Source organism: Sus scrofa, chromosome 2, assembly GCF_000003025.6.
Source record: "Sus scrofa isolate TJ Tabasco breed Duroc chromosome 2, Sscrofa11.1, whole genome shotgun sequence".
Lineage (NCBI taxonomy): Eukaryota > Metazoa > Chordata > Mammalia > Artiodactyla > Suidae > Sus > Sus scrofa.
In genome coordinates, this window is record NC_010444.4 from 117,072,517 (window position 1) to 117,093,939 (window position 21,423).

General features: G+C 40.6%; 2 long non-coding RNA genes across 6 annotated transcripts in view; one reads left to right on the forward strand and one right to left on the reverse strand.

The window, feature by feature from the left end:
* Positions 1-21,423, reverse strand: part of LOC106509522 — a 192,898-nt gene that overhangs the window by 28,921 nt on the left and 142,554 nt on the right. The gene's annotated exons all lie outside the window — the stretch shown is intronic.
* The window catches only part of LOC106509521, a 62,492-nt gene that overhangs the window by 16,275 nt on the left and 24,794 nt on the right, over positions 1-21,423 (forward strand). The window contains exons 2-3 of one of the 3 annotated variants that reach the window (XR_001307130.2): positions 1,530-1,638; positions 17,903-19,118. This is a non-coding gene — a long non-coding RNA (uncharacterized LOC106509521). Of the gene's footprint in view, positions 1-1,529; positions 1,639-17,902; positions 19,119-21,423 lie in introns of those variants that run through there. The other 2 variants (XR_001307131.2, XR_002342074.1) reach the window with 2 other exon arrangements.

Here is a 21,423-nt window from a genome sequence, read left to right on the forward strand (position 1 = left end):
CATGGGGGCGCAGCAGAAACCAATCTGACTAGGATCCATGAGGATGTGGGTTCCATTCCTGGCCTTGCTCAGTGGGTTAAGGATCCCATGTGAGCTGTATGTAGTGTAGGCCACAGACACGGCTCAGATCTGGTGTTGCTGTGGCTGCAGCTGGCAGCTGCTGCTCTGATTTGACTCCTAGACTGGGAACTTCCATATGCCATGGGCGCGGCCCTAAAAGAGCAAACAAACCAAAAAACAAACCCCAACAACAACAAAACAGAAACAAAAATAAAGCAAAACCCTCAGAGACTTGTAAGTGCTTGCATTTGGAAACCTGAAAAACAGACACAGCAACTGTGAATGCTGAGGGATGTGGACAGAGCCCGTAAAATGTAGGTAGATACCCTTTTTTTTTTTTTTTTTTTTTTGGTCTTATTAGGGCCGCACCTGCGGCATATGGAGGTTCCCAGGCTAGGGGTCCAATCAGAGCTGTAGTTGCCGGCCTACACCACAGCCACAGCAATGCCAGATTCGAGCCGCCTCTGCAACTTCCATCAGAGCTCATGGCAATGCCGGATCCTTAACCCACTGAGCAAGGCCAGGGATTGAACCCGCAACCTCATGGTTCCTAACCGTTTCCGCTGTGCCATGACGGGAACTCCTAGATAATCTTTGGGTTTGGACTGTTTTCCCAGATCAGCCTGCAACTCCAGAACCTTTCACACTTTCCAGAGGGAGTCAGCACCTCTTCTCTATCTCACTCCTTTCTCTCCATATCCAATTCCGTCCATCCCCAGTCAGAAAAGGAGAGATATGCACTCTGTATTTTACTCCCGGTTTGAGAGTACTGCTGAGAACCCTCAGGAGGTTGCTGACTGTCTTCTACAGTGTCTGGGAGGGGCAGTGGGGATAGGATCTGAGCTTTCCTAAGTATCCAGCGTCTATGATCCCTTCTAGGAGCTGGTGCCCTTGCTGCCCTCCATACTCTCAATTTCCTAGTTTTGTTTTTTTTTTTTTTTTTTTTTTTAACAAAGTGGTGTTTTTTTGTTTGTTTGTTTGTTTTCTTCCCATTTATTTATTTATTTAGTCTTTTTGCCATTTCTTGGGCCGCTCCCGCGTCATATGGAGGTTCCCAGGCTAGGGGTCGAATCGGAGCTGTAGCCACCGGCCTACACCAGAGCCACAGCAACGCGGGATCTGAGCCGCGTCTGCAACCTACACCACAGCTCACGGCAACGCCGGATCGTTAACCCACTGAGCAAGGGCAGGGACCGAACCCGCAACCTCATGGTTCCTAGTCGGATTCGTTAACCACTGCGCCACGACGGGAACTCCTCAATTTCCTAGTTTTAAAAGCTTGTTGTGCTTTGGCTTAAAAATATGTGCACGAATTCTCTTACATCCTCCCCCTAAAGGCAGAGGTATGTTCCCTGCCCCCTTGAGTGTGGGCTGGATTGCCATCTAAAGAACAGAGTGTGGTGGAAGTGAAGATGTGTGATTAGGTCATGAAAAGCATCCCAACTTTCTTCTTGGTCTTTCACTCTGAGGAAGCCAGCTACCCTCTGGGAAGCATACGCAGCAGCCTGATGGAGAGATCCACACGATGGTTTTGTGAACAGCCATCAAGGAATGGAAGTCTCCAGAAACAGCACATGAGTAAGTTTGGAAGAGGAACCTCCAGCCACAGTCAAGTCTTTTAATGAAAAACCCTAAGCCAGAACAACCCAGCTAAGCTGCTCCCAGATTTCTGATTCCCCAAAACTGAGAAGAAATATCATCGTAAGCCACTGAGTTTGGAGGTAACTGGTTAAGCAGCAATGCATAAATAATAGAATTGCTCTAGGATTTTCCATTTCCTAGTTTGGTTCTTTTCAGTAAATTTGGAGTCGGCTTTTAAACTACTTTTTTGCTCTCCTTTTTTTAAAAATATGCAATTTAAATTCTCCATAGTAAACATTTTTGAAGTTAACTCTTTTGTTTTGAGCATGGCATACTATGTTAAACTTTGCTTTTTACTCTTTTCTATTACACGTAAGTCACAAAAGACCTTGGGAATCTTTTGTCATTTTATTTCTTGGGCAACCGTGAAGAGAGAAGTTGTTTAGCATGTCTTTCCCCTTCACATTTTATCTGTCAAGAGAACAAGGTAGGAGGTTAATGTTTTTAGTTGATAAAGGTCCTTTAACAAGTTCTAGACAAAGGGAGACTTTGATGCCATCTCCAGGAACCTCTTTGCTTTTTTCCAACTTGCTTCTAAAACTCCCTTTGGATTCTCTGCATCGTCAGATCCTTCAGTCACCACTGCAGTCTTCCTTCCCACTGGTGCAAGCGGATTGGAACTGTTTTTCTGTAACACTAGGTTCATAGCTTCCATTTTCTCTGAAAACTCTAAGAAGAATTTTTCTCCTACAAAGGTCACCTTGGCACTTCATTCTTCAAAATATGGCATCAAAGATAGGGAACAAAGGGCAGAATCAGACCACTAGGGAGATTATGACTTCATGAAGTTATAGTAGAGTCTCTTAACCCAGAAACCAGATAAAACAGATATTCCATATGAAGCAATTCTTGTAACTCAGTTTTTATAATAACTTAAACCCCTTTAAAATAAAAATCTTCTGTTCTGAAATGTAAGAATTAGAGAAGAGGGTGCCAAGCCATACTTGATGACTTGAAAAAAAAATTCATTAGAAACACAAAATTGTATATTCTCTCTGATGCGACTCATGTGAAAAGTATGTGTATATGTGGATAAAGATTAGGAGAACTAAAGGAATGTAAACAGTTATTTCCTTTAGGCCGAGGCATTATAGGTATCCTTTTTGAACCGTAAAAATCAAAATCTTTCCGGAAGAAAAAAATACGACTTCATATGCCTGGGTGGATTTCTGTAAACACACCGGGCTACAGAATTTTAAAAAGTAAACTGGGTTGGGTGATGAAGGAAAGAGAAAGAGACCGTTCTTTCATTCCGGCTGAAGGGAGGCGTCTGAGCTAAGACTGCACTTGCACTGGTGAAAAAAAAAAAACTCCCTCTGCTTCCTTCCCTTTGCTGCTCGGCCCCATTTCGCTCAAGTCTGCTTTTCTTCTCTCTAGATAGAGGATCTCCAAATTGGTTTACGGTTGATTATTTTGTCTGAACAAAAATTATGATAATAAAACTTCCAAAAAAAAATCAAGTCTGATTAAGTCCCAAGTTGGCAAGGTCAAACTGCCTCCATCTGCCCAGGGAACTGATGAGCATCGATCTTTTAAGCCAGAACTTAGCATCACGGTCAGCAAGGTCTTTGTTTTCCCTTAGTAAGCAGAGAGGGGGTGGAGGTGTGCACCAGACCAGAGGCAGTAGGGCTCTACCCCAAGGACCAGCCCTGACCTTGGTGCCTGAGTAGAGATGACCCTGCAGAGGCTAGCTTTGTTTTCATGATTTAGCTTCTTTTTTTGGTCAGTCTATCTCCTTCCCCCAGAGTGTAAGCTCCATGAGGGTGGGGCATGTTTATTTACTGTCATATCCTCAGCATGAGTGTCCTAGAAAGTGATTTGGTCAGTGTGTCTAGGCTGGGTAAAGATGTTACTGTCTAAGGAAGAGGGAGACAGAGCACTAGCATCTGGGAAAAGTGGGTCCCTCTGCAGAGCAGCTAAGGGACCTGGTTGAGGGGAGGGACTTGAAGCTGAAGGAAGTTCTCTGGTGCCCCTCATCCTCTTTGCCCTCCCATCTTATCCTTCACCGGCAGCCTCAGTGTCCTGTGCACTGTGCTCAGAGCACTAGGGCTGAGATATACTAAGGTGAATGGGAGGAGCCCTGAACTTGAGCCAAAAGATTGCACTGAGTCCTGGCTCTGCAGCTTATGGAGTGGCCTTGGACAGGTTGCATAACCACATTGGCTTGCATTTCTTCAACCATAAAACGGGTTTACTAAGACTGACCTGAGTATCTCATGAAAGTATTATGAGGATTGAGTTAATGTGTATGAGTTATCATATCAGTGACTTTGTTCCCTTTGCCCTTGACTTTGGATGTGTCTTAAAATGAACAAATCACTGAAGCAAGTGTTTCTGCTGCTAGCCTTGACCAGGACATATAGACAAGTGACTTGTTTCTCTAAAGGTCATTTACATTTGGAATATTTTTAAAAGTTTACTTCATTTATTTCTTCCCTCAGGGAAATCTCTGTTCTCTGCATGATAGAATCCTTACTCATCTTTTTAAAATTCTACATAAATACTATAATCACTTTAAAGTCACTGGTAGGAAAGGCAGGTTTCCTCAAGACTTCACCGTTTGCTATAAAGGCTAAAAGATGACCTTGTCTGCAATACAGGATGTAATTATTTCAGGTTCTGAAAAAACTGTTCTTTGAACAGTCCATGCCTCTCCTTTACATGTTTCTTTTAAAAGAACTGCAAGCTCTAGTGAGAAAGATGCCACAAAAATAGAAATGCCAATCTCTAAAGCTCTCAAGGCACTTTCAAAATGATAAATAATTAATTTTCACAGCATCTCTGATATGATTAATCTAACTTTAGAGATGAAGCAAGGGAGGCCAACAGAAATAAAGGCACCTGCCCAAGGTTATAAGCAGCCAAGCCTGAAAGAGAAGCCAGCCTGGAATTCAAGGGTCCTTCTAACAAAAAGGTTTAGTTTAGTATGTTTATTGAGCATGAACTATGTCTGAGATACTATGGGGGCCTTACCATCTAGGAGCTCAGCATCTAGTGGGGAAAACACACACACACACACACACACACACACACACACACACACACACTCCTAATATAAAGCAAACGGCAATGAATACTATAATTAGATGTCAAAATGTTATAAAAGTAGAAAAGGGGAAGGATGAATTATGATGTAGACAGAGGAGGAATCTGGGAATATTTTCATAGAGGAGATGGAATTTGACCTGAGGCTCAGAGAAAAGGATGGGCATTGATAGGAGGACATAGGAGGGGAAAATCAAAGGACGTCACTCCAGGCAGGCTGTTCAGGTTTGAGTCAGTAACTAGGGCCTGGAGAGCAAAGGAGACATTCTTACAAAATGGCAAGTAAAACTGCAGTATATGTGTAGTGGGGATCAGATTGCCAAGGATCTTGAATGCTAAACTGGTGAGGCTAGATTTTGTTATCCATGATGAGCCATCAGTGGCTCTTGGGTAGGGGAGACAAAAGATATCTGTTCTAACACGAAGGTTACTATGGCACCAATATGTAGGATAATTAGAAGAAAGAGAAACAGCAGATGGGAAACCAATAGTTCATTAATTCTTTCAATCACTGAAGGAACATTTATGGAATATTTTAGTATTATTTTGTGTCAGTTGTAAGACTGGACAGTAGGGATACCAATATAAAAGACACAGCCTTTGCTGTTGAAGTGAACCAGTGCTTATAGAACAGCACCAGAATTGCTGACATTGGTAGGAATAGGGTACTTTGGAGGCACAGACAGGGGCATCTGAATGAGGGAAGACTGTAGGGAGAGGGATAAATTAGGAGTTTGGGATTAACATATACACAACACTACATATAAAATATGTAAACAGTAAGGACCTACTGTAGAGTGCAGGAAACTATACTCAGTATTTTGTAATAACCTATAATGGAAAATAATCTGAAAACAATACAGGTGTGTGTGTATAACTGAATCATTTTGCTACACTTGAAATTGACACAACATTGTAGATTAACTAAAATTAAAAAAAAAAAACAAAAACACCTGTGAGTTCTTGGAGGAGCTCCTGGGAAAACGGGGTGACTGGTTCATTGTGGGGGAAGGACTTTGGAGGCAAAGGTCTCTGGAATAATCATCAGCATGTGTTCCTCTAGAGGTGGGATTTTGGAAAAATCCGGCCCCATCCATTAGGGCTGAGAAGCCCCAGGCCAAACAATAATCTAGGTGGGATCACAGCCCTACCCCTCAGCAAGCAGTCTGCCTAAAGACCCCCCAGGCACACAGCCACCTCTAATCTCACCCAGTGACAAAGCCCCAACCACCAGAGGGATATGAATCAGCTCCACCTACCAGTGGGCAGGTACCATACTCTCCCATCAGGAAGCCTACAGCAAGTTCCCATACCAACTTTAGCCACAAGGAGGGCAGATATCAGAAGTAAGAGAGGATACAACTCTATTGTCTACAAAAAGGAGATCACATCAAAAATCTACACAAAATGAAAAGGCAGAGAATTAAGACTCAGATGAGGGAGCAAGAAAAAAACCCCCAGAAAAACAGCTAAGTGATCTGGAGATTATTAACCTCCATGAAAAAGACTTTAGATTGATGATAGTGAAGATGATTTGAGATATTGGAAATAAACTGGAGGCAAAGATTGATAAATTAGAAAAAACAATAAGCAAAGAAATACACAATTTAAGGATTAAACAAGCAGACATGCAAAACACAATAACCAAAATTAAAAATTCATTAGAAGCAACCAACAGTAGACTACAGGAAGCAGAAGAACAAATAAGTGAGGTGGAGGACAGATGAGTGTAAATCATGATATGGAACAGAAAAGACAAAAAAGACTGAAAAAAATGAAGACAGTCTAAGAGAACTCTGGGACAACATTAAACACATCAGCCCATATTATAGGGGTGCCAGAAGGAGGAGAGAGAGAGAAAGGGACGGAAAAAATATTTGAAGAGGTAACAGCCAGAAACTTCCTAACATGGGAAAGGAATGACTCACTCAAATCCAGGAAACATAAACTATATAAAATAAATCCAAGGAGGAACACCCCAAGACACATATTAGTCAAACTGACCAAAATTAAAGACAATGAGAAAACACTGAAAGAAGCTAGGGAAAAGAAACATAAAACATACAAGGGAACCCTGATAAAAACTTATCAACTGATTTTTCAGCAGAAACTCGGCAGGCCAGAAGGGAGTGGCATGCTATGCTTAAAGTGATGAAAGGAAAAAACCTCCAACCAAGGCTCTCATTCAGATTTGAAGGAGAAATCAAAAGCTTCACAGACAAGCAATAGCTAAGAGAATTCAGCAACACTAAACCAGCTTTACAACAAATACTAAAGGAACTTCTCTAGACAGAAATGGCCACAATTGGAAACAAAAATAACACAAATGACAAGATTTACCAGTAAAGGCATACATATAGTAAAGGTAGGGAATTATCCAAACATAAATATGCTACCAAAATCAGAAATCATGAGAAGGGTACAAATGCAGGGCACTGCATGTGCACTTGTGATTAAGAGATCAACAACTTAAAACAATCTTGTATATATACAGACTCCTGTATCAAAACTTCAGGGTAACTGCAAACCAAAAATCTACTATAGATACACATACAAATAAGAAAAAGCAACTCAAATACAACACTAAAGCTAGTCATCAAACCACAAGAGAAGAAGGGAAGAAAAAAGAGCAACAAACACAAATCCAAAACAGTTAATAAAATGGCAATAAGAACATACATATCAAAAATTACCTTAAATGTAAATGGACTAAATGCTCCAACCAAAAGGCTGAATGGATACAAAAACAAGATCCATACATATCCTGTCTTCAAGAGACCCATTTCACTTCTAGGGACACATACAAATTGAAAATGAGAGGATGGAAGAAAATATTCCATGCAAATAGGAATCAAAAGAAAGCTAGAGTAGCAATACTCATATCAGAAAAAATAGACCCTAAAATAAAGAATATTTTAATGGACAAGGAAGGTCACTACATGATGATTAAAGGATCAATCCAAGAAGAAGATATAACAATTTTAAATATATATGCACCCAACATAGAACCAACTCAATATGTAAGGCAACTGCTAACAATCTTAAAAGGAGAAACTGACAATAACGCAATAATAGTGGGGACTTTAACACCCCACTTATAGCAATGGGAAGATCATCCAGACAGAAAGTCAATAAGGAAACACAGGCCTTAAATGAAGCATTAGACCAGATGGACTTAACAGATATTTATAGAACAGTCCATCCAAAATCAGCGAAATACTCATTTTTCTCAAGTGCACATGGAAATTCTCTAGGATTGCTCACATTCTGGACACCAAATCAAGCATCAGTAACTAAGTAAATTGAAATCATATCAATTTACTGACCACAACACTATACGACTGGAAATCAACAACAAGAAAAAAACCTGTAAAAAACACAAATACATGGAGATTAAACTACATGCTACTAAACAACCAATGGATCACTGAAGAAATCAAAGAGGAAATCAAAAAATACCTAGAAGCAAACAACAACAAAGACACAACAATCCAAAATCTATGCAATGCAGCAAAAGCAGTTCTTCTTCTTTTATTTTGTTTTTTGTTTTTGTTTTTTTAGGGTCACACTTGTGGCATACAGAGGTTCCCAGGGCTAGGGGTCTAATTGGAGCTACAGCTGCCAGCCTATGCCACAGCCTCAGCAATGCCAGATCCAAGCCACGTCTGCAACCTACACCACAGCTCATGGCAACACTGGATCCTTAACCCACTGAGCAAGGACAGGGATTGAACTTGCAGCCTCATCGTTCCTAGTTGGATTCGTTTCTGTGAGCCATGATGGGAACTCCTAAAAGCAGTTCTAAGAGGGAAGCTTATAGCAATATAAGCCTACCTCAAGAAACAAGAAAAAGCTCAAATAAACAACCTAACTTTACATCTAAAACAACTAGAGAGAAGAGACAAGACCTAAAGTTAGCAGAAAGAAAGAAATCATAAAGATAAGAGCAGAAATAAATGAAATAGAAACAAAGAAAACCATAGAATAGATCAATGAAACGAAAAGCTAGTTCTTTGAAAAGATCAACAGAATTGATAAACCCTTAGCCGGACTCATGAAGAAAAAAAGAGAGAGGACTCAAATCAATAAAATTAGAAAAGAAAAAGGAGAAGTTACAACAGACATCACAGAAATACAAAGGATCATAAGAGACTACTATATGCAACTATATGTCAATAAAATGGACTACCTAGAAAAAAATGGACAAATTTTTAGAAAAGTACAATCTTCTAAGACTAAACCAAGATGAAATAGAAAAGATGAATGGACCAATCACAAGTACTGAAATTGAAACTGTGATTAAAAAACTTCCAAAAAACAAAACTCCAGGACAAGATGGCTTCACAGGCAAATCCCATCAAACATTTAGTGAAGAGCTAACACCTATTATTCTGAAATATTCCAAAAAATTGCAGAGGAAGGAATTTTCTATGAGGCCCCCATCACCCTGATACCAAAACCACACAAAAAAAGAAAATTACAGGCCAATATCACTGATGAACATAGATGCAAAAATCCTCAACAAAATACTAGGAAACCACATCCAACAATACATTAAAAGGATTGTACATCATGATCAAGTGGGATTTACCCCAGGGATGCAAGGATTCTTCAATATCCACAAATCAATCAGTGTGATACCCCACATTAACAAACTGAAGAATAAAAACTATAGGATCCTCTCAATACATGTAGAAAAAGCTTTTGACAAAAATCCAAGGTCCATTTCTGATAAAACCCTCCAGAAAGTGGGCATAGAGGGAACCTACCTCAACATAATAAAGGCCATATATGACAAACCCACAGTTAACATTGTTCTCAATGGTGAAAAGCTGTAAGAATTCCTGCTGAGATCAGGAATGAGCTAAGGATGTCCACTCTTGCCAGTATGAATCAACATAGTTTTGGAAGTCCTAGCCACAACAATCAGAGAAGAAAAAGAAATAAAAGGAATTCAAATTGGAAAGGAAGAAGTAAAACTATCACTGTTTGCAGATGACATGATACTATACCTAGAGAATCCTAAAGATGCTACCAGAAAACTGTTAGAGCTCATCAATGAATTTGGCAAAGTCACAGGATATAAAATTAACACACAGAAATTGACTGCATTCCTCTATGCTAACAATGAAAAATGAGAAAGAGAAATTAGGGAAACAATCTCATTTACCATCACATCAAAAAGAATAAAATACTTAGGAATAAACCTACCTAAAGACGCTGATGAATAAAATCAAAGATGACACAAACAGATGGAAAGACATACCATGCTTTTGGATTGGAAGAATCAATACTGTCAAATGACTATATTACCCAAGGCAATCTACAGATTCAATGCAATCCCTATCAAATTACCAAGGACATTTTTCACAGAAGTAGAACAATATATTTTAAAGTTTGTTTGGAAGCACAAGAGACCCAAAATAGCCAAAGCCACCCTGAGAAAGAAAAATGAAACTGGAGGAATCAGGCCCCATAACTTCAGACTATATAATAAAGTTACAGCCATCAAAACCATATGGTACTGGCATAAAAACAGAAATATAGATTAGTGAAACAGGACAGAGAGCCCACAATTAAACCCACACACCTACAGTCAACTAATCTATGATAAAGGAGGCAAGAATATACAATGGAGAAAAGACAGTCCCTTCAATAAGTGGTGCTGGGAAAACTGGACAGCTACATGTAAAAGAATGAAATTAGAACACTTCCAAACACCATACACAAAAATAAACTCAAAATGGATTAAAGACCTAAATTTAAGACTGGATACTATAAAACTCTTAGAGGAAAACACAGGCCAAACACTCTCCGATAACATAAACCACAGCAATATCTTCTTGGATCCACCTTTTAGAGTAATAACAATAAAAACAAAAATAAACAAATGGGACCTAATTAAACTTAAAAGTTTCTGCACAGCAAAGGAAACCCTAAACAAACAATAAGATAACTCACAGAATGGGAGAAAATATTTGCAAATGAAGCAACTGACAAGGAATTAATCTCCAAAATTGATAAATACCTCTTATAGCTCAATACCAAAAAAACAAACAACCCCATCAGAAAATGGGTAGAAGATCTTGACAGACAATTCTCCAAAGAAGATATACAGATGGCCAAAAAACACATGAAAAGATGTTCAATATCACTCATTATTAGAGAAATGCAAATTAAAACTACTATGGGGTACCACTTTACAGTGGCCAGAATGGCTGTCATCAAAGTCTACAAACAATAAATGCTGGAGAGGGTGTGGAGAAAAGGGAACCCTGTTACACTGTTAGTGGGAATGTAAATTGGTGCAAACACTGTGGAAAACAGTATGGAGACTCCTCAGAAAACTAAAAGTGGAATTACCATTTGATCCAGCAATCCCACTCCTAGGCATCTATCCAGAGAAAACCATGACTTGAAAAGATACACATACTCCAATGTTCACTGCAGCACTCTATACAATAGCCAAGACATGGAAACAACCTAAATGTCTATCAACAGAGGAGTGGAAAAAGAAGAAGTGGCACATATACGCAGTGGAATATTACTCAGCCATTATAAGGAAAGAAATAATGGCATTTGAAGCAACATGGATGGATCTAGAAATTACCATGCTAAATCTAGTCAGACAATGAGACACCAATGTCATATGCTATCTCCTACATGTGGAATCTAAAAAAAGGACATAATGAACTTCTTTACAGAACAGATACTGACTCACAGACTTTGAAAAACACAGTTTCCAAAGGAGACTGGTTAGGGGGTGGGGGATGGGCTGGGGGTTTGGGACGGAAATGGTATAAAATTTTATTTGTGATGATTTTTGTACAACTATAAATGTAACACAATTCACTGAAGTAAAAAATACTTAAGTCATTTTAAAAACTGCCAAAAAAGAATTCCTAAACTCAGCAAACAAATAAACAAACAAATTAGGGAAGACTTCCTGGAGGAGAGTCACTCTAGCCAAGTCTAAAAAGTGAATGGTGATTGGCAGGTGAGTAAGACATGGAAGCATGTTATATGTGTGTGGTGGTAAGGGAGGAGAAAGCTGGGAGATGAAGCCACAACAGCCAGTGAGGCTGGAGCATGAGAGATTGTGTGTGCTGTTTAAGGGAGTAAACTTCATTCTGAGAGCTTGCAAAATTTCTAAGTAGAGGAAGGACTGTATCAGATCAGTTAAGTGCTGTTAAAATCATTCTGGTGAGAGATAATAGGACTTAACTTAGGTCAGTGGCTGGCAGTGAGACTAGAAAGGGTTTTATAATTTGGATAGAATTCAGACTAATGCACAGAATGGGATTAAAAATCAAGGTGAAGTATACTTAGTGAGGTAAGGCAGGCAGAGAAAGACTACTATTATATATTGTCACTTATATGTGGAATCTGAGAAACGATACAAAGAATGTATATACAAAACAGAAACAGATACAGAGACATAGAAAACAAACTTATGGCTATAGAGAGGAACAATAAAAGCTAGCATATATAAAATAAATAAGCAACATGGATTTACTCTATAGCACAGGGAATTATATTCAATATCTTGTAATAATCTATAATGGAAAATATAACTGAATCACTTTGCTGTATACCTGAAACTAACACCATATTGAAAATCAACTATACTTCAATAAAAGAGAAAGGAAAAAGAGAAAAAAATCAAGGGGAGGTAAAAGACTGAAGTATGAATGGATATCAAGTGCCCTGGGATTTTAAAGAGAAAATTGTAAAGTCTGGAGTATAGTGGCAGGCAGGGTTCCAGGAGGGGTGGGGCCTGTACTGAGGAGGGTGTTCCAAGTGAGGACTACAGGGCAGATGCAGAGAGGGGCGAGATCAACTGCTATAACCATGAGGAGAAAGGGCTGCACTGGCAGAGAGCTTATTTTATCATATGGATGGTAGTGTAGGAGGGCTGGCTTATGGAAGACTTTAAAAGGGGCAACACTAGATGAAATAAGCAAGAGAAAGATATTGAAAACATTTGCACACAGAAGTGACCTAATAAAAATGATGTAACTTGAGAGAGTTATAGGATGATCAACCTTCGAAGGTACTTGAAGAGACTTAGGAGATAAAGAGCATCTCTGATTATCCTGAAAATCTGGCTGCAAGATGGGAAGCCTTTCAACTTTTTAAATTATATGATTATATCTCCACAGAAGATAGCCATGAAATACATGTCCCCCAGCCCAAACAATTGGCTATCACTAGCCAATCTACACTGAAGAGTTGCTAGAAGAGGACAACTGTTTCTGGAAAACTAATCTCCTGTGGTGTAGAGCACTCAATCAACTTCATTGAAGAAACATCCTATACAGTGTCTCAGTGAATTTTCCTGAGACCAGTCTGATGAATGACTGTTTTCAGAGACCAACAGCATGGTCACTTTTAACTTGAGTGATTACAGCAAGACTCACATCCAAACAAAGGAAGCTAAAGACTACACAAAACAGTGACAATTTCACATAAACCACAGCAATATTTTTTGGATCCATCTCCTAAAGTAAAGGAAACAAAAACAAAAATAAACAAATGGGACCTAATTAAAAACAAAAGCTTTTGCACAGCAAAGGAAACCATCAACAAATGAAAAGACAACCTACCAAACAGGAGAAAATATTTACAAATGATATGACTGATAAGGGATTGATATCCTACACATATAAACAGCTCATATAACTCAACATCGAAAAACTCCCCAAACAACCCAATTAAGAAATGGGCAGAAGGAGGACTGGCTCCGTGGAAACGAACCCTGACTATCCGTAGGGATGTAGATTTGATCCCTGACCTTGCTCAGTGGGATGAGTATCCAGCATTGCTGTGAGCTGTGGTTTAGGTCACGGATGTGGCTCGGATTCTACCTTGCTGTGGCTGTGGTGTAGGCCCGCAGCTGCAATTCTGATTCGACCCCTAGCATGGGAACATCCATATGACAAAAAGAAAAAAAAAAAAGGCAGCTGAACTGAATGGTCACTTTTCCAGAGTAAATGCAGCTGGCCAACCAAGAGGCACATGAAAAGATGCTCAACATTGCTAATCACCAGGGAAATGCAAATCAAAACCACAATGTGCTATTACTTTACACCTGCCAGAATAGCCATCATCAAAAAGTATACAAATAATACTGGTACCAAAATAGACATATCAATGGAACAGAATAGAGAACTCAGAAATAAGCCCAGACACCTATGATGATAAGTTAATATTTGACAAAGGAGGCAAGAGCATAAAATGGGAAAAAGACAGTCTTTTCAGCAAGTATTGCTGGGAAACCTGGACAGCTGCATGCAAATCAATGGAACTAGAACACACCCTCACACCACACACACAAATAAACTCAAAGTGGCTAAAAGACTTAAATATAAAACAAGACACCATCAAACCCCTGGGAGAGAACATAGGCAAAACATTTTCTGACATCAACCTTATGAATATTTTCTCAGGTCAGTTTCCCAAAGCAACAGAAATAAAAGTAAAAATAAACCATTGGGACCTAATCAAACTGACAAGCTTTTGCACAACAAAGGAAACCAAAAAGAAAACGAAAAGACAACTTACAGAATGGGAGAAAATAGTTTCAAGTGATGCAACTGACAAGAGCTTAATCTCTAAAATATACGAGCAACTTATACAACTCAACAGCAAAAAAAGCCAACAATCCAATTGAAAAATGGGCAAAAGACCTGAATAGACATTTTTTCCAAGGAAGATATACAGATGGCTAAAAAGCTCATGGAAAAATGCTCAACATCCCTGATTAGTAGAGAAATGAAAATCAAAATGACCATGAGATACCACCTCAAACCATCAGAATGGCCATCATTAAGAAGTCCACAAATACCAAATGCTGGAGGGGGTGTGGAGAAAAGGGAGCCCTCCTGCACTGTTGGTGGGAATGTAAACTGGTACAGCTACTAAGGAGAACAGTATGGAGGTACGTTAGAAAACTATACACAGAACTCCCATATGACCCAGCAACCCCACTTTTGGGCATATATCTGGACAAAACTTTCCTTGAAAAAGACACATGCAGCTGCATGTTCATTGCAGCACTATTCACAATAGCCAAGACATGGAAACAACCTAAATGTCCATTGACAGAAGATTGGATTAGGAAGACGTGGTATATATGCACAATGGACTACTACTCAGCCATTAAAAAGAATGAAATAATGCCCTTTGCAGCAATATGGATGGAACTAGACTCTCATACTGAGTGAAGTCAGTCAGAAAGAGAAAGATAAATACCATATGATATCACTTATATCTGAAATCTAATATATGACACAAATGAACCTTTCCGCAGAAAAGAAAATCATGGACTTGGAGAATAGACTCGAGGATGCCAAGAGGGAGGGGGAGGGAGTGGGATGGATAGGGTGCTTGGGGTTAATATATGAAGACTATTGCCTTTGGAATGGATTAACAATGAGAAGCTGCTGTATAGCACTGGGAACTATGTCTAGTCACTTACGATGGAGCATGATAATGTGAGAAAAAAGAATCTATACATGTATATGTAATGGGGTCACCATGCTGTACAGTAGAAAATTGACAGAATACTGTAAAACCAGCTATAATAAAAAAAATCATTAAAAGTAAAGTAAAAAGTTTACAAATAATAAATGTTGGCAAAGATGTGCAGAATAGGGAAGACTTGTACACTGTTGGTGGGAATGTAAATCAGTACAGCCAAAGTGGAAAACAGTGTGGAGGCCGCTCTAAAAACTAAAAATAGAACTACCATATGACCCAGCAATTCCATTCCTGAGTGTGTATATGTGTGTGTGTGTGTGTATATATATAAATCCTGGAGTTATTGTGGCACAGCAAAAAGGAATCTGACTAATAACCGTGATGTCATGGGTTTGATCCCTGGCCTCGCTCAGTGGGTTAAGGATCCAGTGTGGCTGTGAGCTGTGGTATAGGTCGCAGACGTGGCTCGGATCTTGCGTTGCTGTGGCTGTGGCATAGGCCGGCAGCTGTATCTCCAATTTGACCACTAGCCTGGGAACCTCCATATGCCATGAGTGCACCCCTAAAAATGATAATAATAAAAAAAACTAATTTGAAAAGATACATGCACCCCAATGTTCATAGAAGCACTATTTGCAATTGCCAAGACATTAAAGCTACCTAAGTGTCCGCTGACAGAGGAGTGGATAAAGAAGATGTGGTATATATACATACGCATACAATGGAATACTACTCAGCCATAAAAAAGAACAAAAATTTTGCCATTTGCAGCAACATAATAGTGTGTGAAATAAGTCAGGCAGAGAAAGATAAATAGTGTATGATATCGCTTATATGTGGAATCTAAAAAATACAACAAACTAGTGAATGTAACAAAAAAGAAGCAGACTCACAAATATAGAGAACAAACTAGTGGTTACCAGTGGGGAGTGATGGAGAGGCAGCAAGGGAATGGGGGAGTGGGAGGTATAGACTACTGGGTGTTAGATAGGCTCAGGGATGTATGGTACAACACAGGGAATAGAGCCAATATTTGTAATAACTGTAAGTGGAAAGTAACCTTCAAAAACTGTATAAAGTAGGAGTTCCCATCATGGCACAGTGGAAGCAAATCTGACTGGGAACCATGAGGTTGCAGGTTCAATCCCTGGCCTCGCTCAGTAGGTTAAGGATCCGGCGTTGCAGTGAGCTGTGGTGTAGGTCGAAGACGTGGCTTCAACCTTGTGTTGCTGTGGCTCTGGCGTAGGCCGGAAGCTATAGCTCCAATTCAACCCCTAGCCTGGGAACCTCCAAATGCTGCGGGTGTGGCTCTCAAAAGACAAAAAGAAAAAGAAAAATTGAATAAAGTAAAAAATTTAAAAAAAAGGAAAGCCATGAGTAAGAGAAAGACATAAAGTCAAGAGGAGAGTTTAGAAATTGACTAAGTGTACAGATCTGTAAACTGGAGACCTAGGAATGGTAGGCCTATAGTGATACAATTCTTAAATCATGGCTTGGCCTTGAAGCAAGAATAATACACCCGCTATGGGCTGAATTGTGTCCCTCCCCTCCCAAAAAATTCACAAATCAATGTTCTAACCCCCAGCACCTCAGAATTCAACCGTATTTGGAGTCAGGGTTTTTAAAGAGGTAATAAGTATTAACGGGGGTCATTGGGGTGGGCCCTAATCCAATACAACTAATGTCCTTACAAGAAGATCAGGACACAGATGCATACAGAGGGAAGTCCCAGGTGAAGACACAGAAGAAGATGGACAAGTCCAAGCTGAGTAGAGGCCTCACAATGAAAACAACTCTGTTGACACCTCGAGCTGGTACTTCTGACATCCAGAGTGGTTTAAATTTTTGCGTTTACGTCATCCAGTCTGTATTTCTATGACAGTCCTGGAGCTAGAAGAACTCAAGGACTTGGACCACAGATAGGAGTGGACTAGGAAGGGGATATATATTGACCTAGAAGCGAGGTAGGAAGAGAGAGGCTGGGAAGGTGCAGGCACACAGATGCAAACCTCTCTGAGCGAGACGTTGCCTCAACCAGACAAAGGGTTTAGTTTCTGCCTTGAGGCATCTGCTGGTTTTCAGGAGGAGCTTGGTTGCATTTTGGATGAGGGTGTGTGCCTTTCATAATTTAATGTTGATGAAAGATATAAGAGATGATGATAGTTCTCCATCCACAAATTATCCCACTTCTGAGCAGCATTCAAAACAAGTGACTACTCCTTTTTTTCTTGTAACTCTCTCCTCTCTTGGATTGGACCTCCTCTCTTGGCTATGTCTGCTGGCTGCTCTTTCATTTCATTGCCGCCTCTTTTTTCCCTATCTAAATTCTGAATGTTGGCATTCCTCAGGGCTCCACTGTAGATCCTCCATCTTCTCTGCCCATCTGATTTCTCCCAGAGAACCTGGTTTAAACACCATGAATAAACACATGATCCCAAATCTACATTTCTGGCCACTCCCTTAAGCGCCTGACTCAAATGTCCAAATGCATACTTGATGCTTTCCCCAGGAATGTCACATAGATGTCTCCGATTTTGTGAGTACAAAATTACACTTGATTTCCCGGTTTGACCTTGCTCCCTCTCCGATCCTTCCATTCTCAAATTAAATGTTACCACCATCCATTCAGTTGTTAAAGCCAAGTCACTCTAGATCCCTTTCTTTCTCTAACCAGATCACATCAGCAAGTGCAGACCATTCTACGTTTAAAATATATCCCAACCTGTCCATCTCTTCTTATCACCTCTACCAACACTACAGTCCAAGACACCATCTTCTGTAGCCTGGACTATGGGTGGAGTCTCCTGCTTTGCACATCTACACAGAAGAAGATGGACAACTCCAAGCCGATGGACAACTGCAAGCCAGCCTCCAGCCAGAAGCATGGAGTATCACACTCTCAACCCCATGTAGTCTGCCTCATCCTACAATTCCAGCTGCATCTGGCTTTACTCTTCTCCGTGCTTACTCCTTTCAGACCTTTTTTTTTTTTTTTTTTTTTTCAGTTTCTGTAATGTGTGCATTTCCTAGATCATGCTCCTTTGAAATGACTTAGGAGCAAATTGGTGGTGGGAGGCAGGCTGGTGATGTGAAAGGAATGAGGGCATGAGAAGAATGAGGAAGAAAAGAAAGGGAAAACTCAGAGAGTGCATTTTTGGAGATTGGTGTTCCGGACAATGTGTCCAGGACCTCTGAGAAGTATACAGAACGCCTCTCAGAGATGTTAACCTGAAGGAGGGTGGCTGGGGCATCTGTTTACCAGCTCTTGTCCCCCCCAGTTGAGGGTTGCCTGGCAGGGGGTGGGAGTGGGGAAGAGCGTCAATACTCCTGCATTTCTGGGCTGTATTTGTGCCGCTGTCAGAGAAAGCAGAAAGATGCTCAGAGGCTTGCAGTGGGTGGATATCAGCTGGAGGTGAGTCTGACTGTCCACCACAGCTTTGGCTGAAATTGAGGAGGGCTGAGGGGAGGGAACGTGGGGCACCAGATGTGTCTCCAGCTCCAAGATCTTCTTGCATTGGTGACTTTGCGCATGCTAGTCCTTCCGCTGGCTTTTTCCTCCTCCCTCCTCTGTGAGTAGCTGAATCCCTTCTACAGTCTTAGGTCTCACCTTGCTATCCTGTCTTCAGAGATGCCTTCTCCTGTCTCCCAGTCTACATTGTGTCTCCTTAGCGAGTCTTTCTCATAGCACCTGCAGTGTATGTGCCAGGAGTCATGATTCTCTATTTGTGTGTTCTAGGTTGCATCTGTCATTCACACAGGGCTGTCATTCTCTGACATTTTTGTTTATCTCTGTACACCCAGTGCCTAGCAGTCCATCTGCAACACAGTAGGTGAGCAACCGATGAGTAAAAATGAGGACAGATTATAAACCTAAACATGTAACCGAGAAACCTGTCTAGAGTCTTTTTGGGCGGCAGCAAAAGCAAAGAGCCTGGTTCTCCATCAAGCCTGCATTGCTGGTAGAAGAGCTCAGGTTTCCTGGGCAACAGATGGACAATAGTGGGGGAAATTTAAGGACAACACAGAAACAGGGAAGGATTCAACAAACATTTGTGGAGCTTCTACTGTAGGTCAAGCTGTGCCTAGGTGAAGGGGGTACAAAATTTGGGAAGGCACAGTACCGGCTCTCACAGCGTGGTCATGGGGTGTCACGGGAACATGGAAGTGGGAAAGTGAATGGAAGAGAGCCAGGCACTAGGCGAATGTGAGACTGTACAATGGTGAAAGATGAAACTCCATGGTTCGAAAGAGCCTCCCAGACTATGAATCAAAGGCATTCATAGTCAAGTGGGGCCCAGACCAGGGGCGTGTGAGGATCTGAGGGAGATTCTTGAACTATTTAAACTCAAGGGGTGCTTGAAAATAGTTTTGCTCACAAGTTTCAAGGGCTGCCTAGTGCTATGGAAGATAGTTTCTGATATAGAGTGCAGCTGCGCCATTCCCAAGCCAGGGGGAGAATGCTGGCACCAGACCACTCTCTGGGTAAATGAGTAGCCATGAAGGATTAAATCAGGCATGCTCTCTTTAGTCTAAACCTTCACAATTTAATACTTTTTATTTTGGGTGCCAATAGCCAAAAATGAGTGATAACATTGAATAAAATTTGACATAATTTATCTCTAAACTTGCAACTCAAAAAGTACCTAAAAGGAGTTCCCGCCATGGCTCAGTGGTTAACAAAAAAAAAAAAAAAAAAAAAAGTGCTTTTTAACATGAAAGATATTCTGTGATATCATGTGCTTTAAGTGCAAATCTACTAATGCAGGAGGTGAGTGGTACAAAGACTCTGAGAAATGAACTCCTTTATCACAGCCCCAGGTTTCTCCTAAAACCACTTCGCCCAAGCCACTTCTCAGTATAGGCGCTCCATTCACATCTAAAGTGGTTAGGATTTCAGGAATTTAAAGAGATAACATTCTGAAGGTACTGGCAGGTCACGAAGGGTCATGGAACAAGTCAGAGACTGGGAATTGGGAGGCTGGTTTTCTGGTCCGTCTCTGTTACCACTCGGCTGGGCAGCAGTGATCACCAACCCCTCTGGTCTCAGGTTCCCCAGCTGTGAAGTGTGGCCTGTCCTCTCAGCTCTAAATGCACAGGGAAGAAACCAGAGGCAATACATCATGTTTGAGGCTTAGAGCCAGACCATCCGGATTCAAATCCATGCAAATCAAACCCATTTACCAGCTGTGTGACACTGGGCAAATTACTTATCTCTACCTATTTTCTCATCTGTAAAATGAAGCGATGTTAGTTTCTGTGTCATAGGATAGTTGTGAAGATTAACCGATTTCCTATACATGAAAATCACCAAGTAAGCACTATATATGTTCTTGCTAATATTGTTCACTGTTGCCTGACTGTAACAGAAAACCCTGGATACAACCTAAATACCCCTCACTAGTTGACCAGTTATATCGACTATCAAACAAAGAATGAGGTATGACTGTGTTCTCACTGAAGATCTCCAAGTAATTGGCTAAGTGAAAAAAGCAAGGGACAAAACAGGGAAGAGTCTGCTGCCATGTGTGTGAGTTCATGTTTAAAGGGCACACATAGACAGAGCCAGGCTAGGGTGTACATAAGAATTTCTAAAAGAACATAGAGAAACTTCTTAACAGAAGTTCTATCTCTGGAGGAGACTAAGTGGGGACAGGTCAAGAGAGATTTAACTATGTATACCCTTCTACTTGAATTTGTTCAATGTGAATCAGTGCCTTTTTCAAGAAATAAGCTAGTTAAAAACAAACCAAGGGAGTTCCTGTTGTGGTTCAGCGGTAACAAATCCAACTAGTATCCATGAGGATGCAGGTTCGATCCCTGGCCTCACTCAGTGGGTTGAGGATCTGGCATTGCCGTGAGCTGTGGTGTTGGTGGCAGACACGGCTCAGATCTGGCTGTGGCCTCGGCCGACAGCTGCAGCTCTGATTTGACCCCTAGCTTGGGAACCTCCCTATGCCATGGGTGCGGCCCTAACAAGAAAACATAAACAAAACAAAACAACCCACCAAAATGATAATGCCTGCTTTGTATGTCTCAGAAGACCATTTTGAGGAATAAATGTAAGATAATACATCTAAGTGCATGGTGAAAACCAGAAAATGCTCTGTCACTGTAATGCATTATTAAAATGAGTGTTTGGCCTACAAGATCTAGAAGCCCTAAATGTACATGGTTGCTGAAATCAATCAGTGTGGC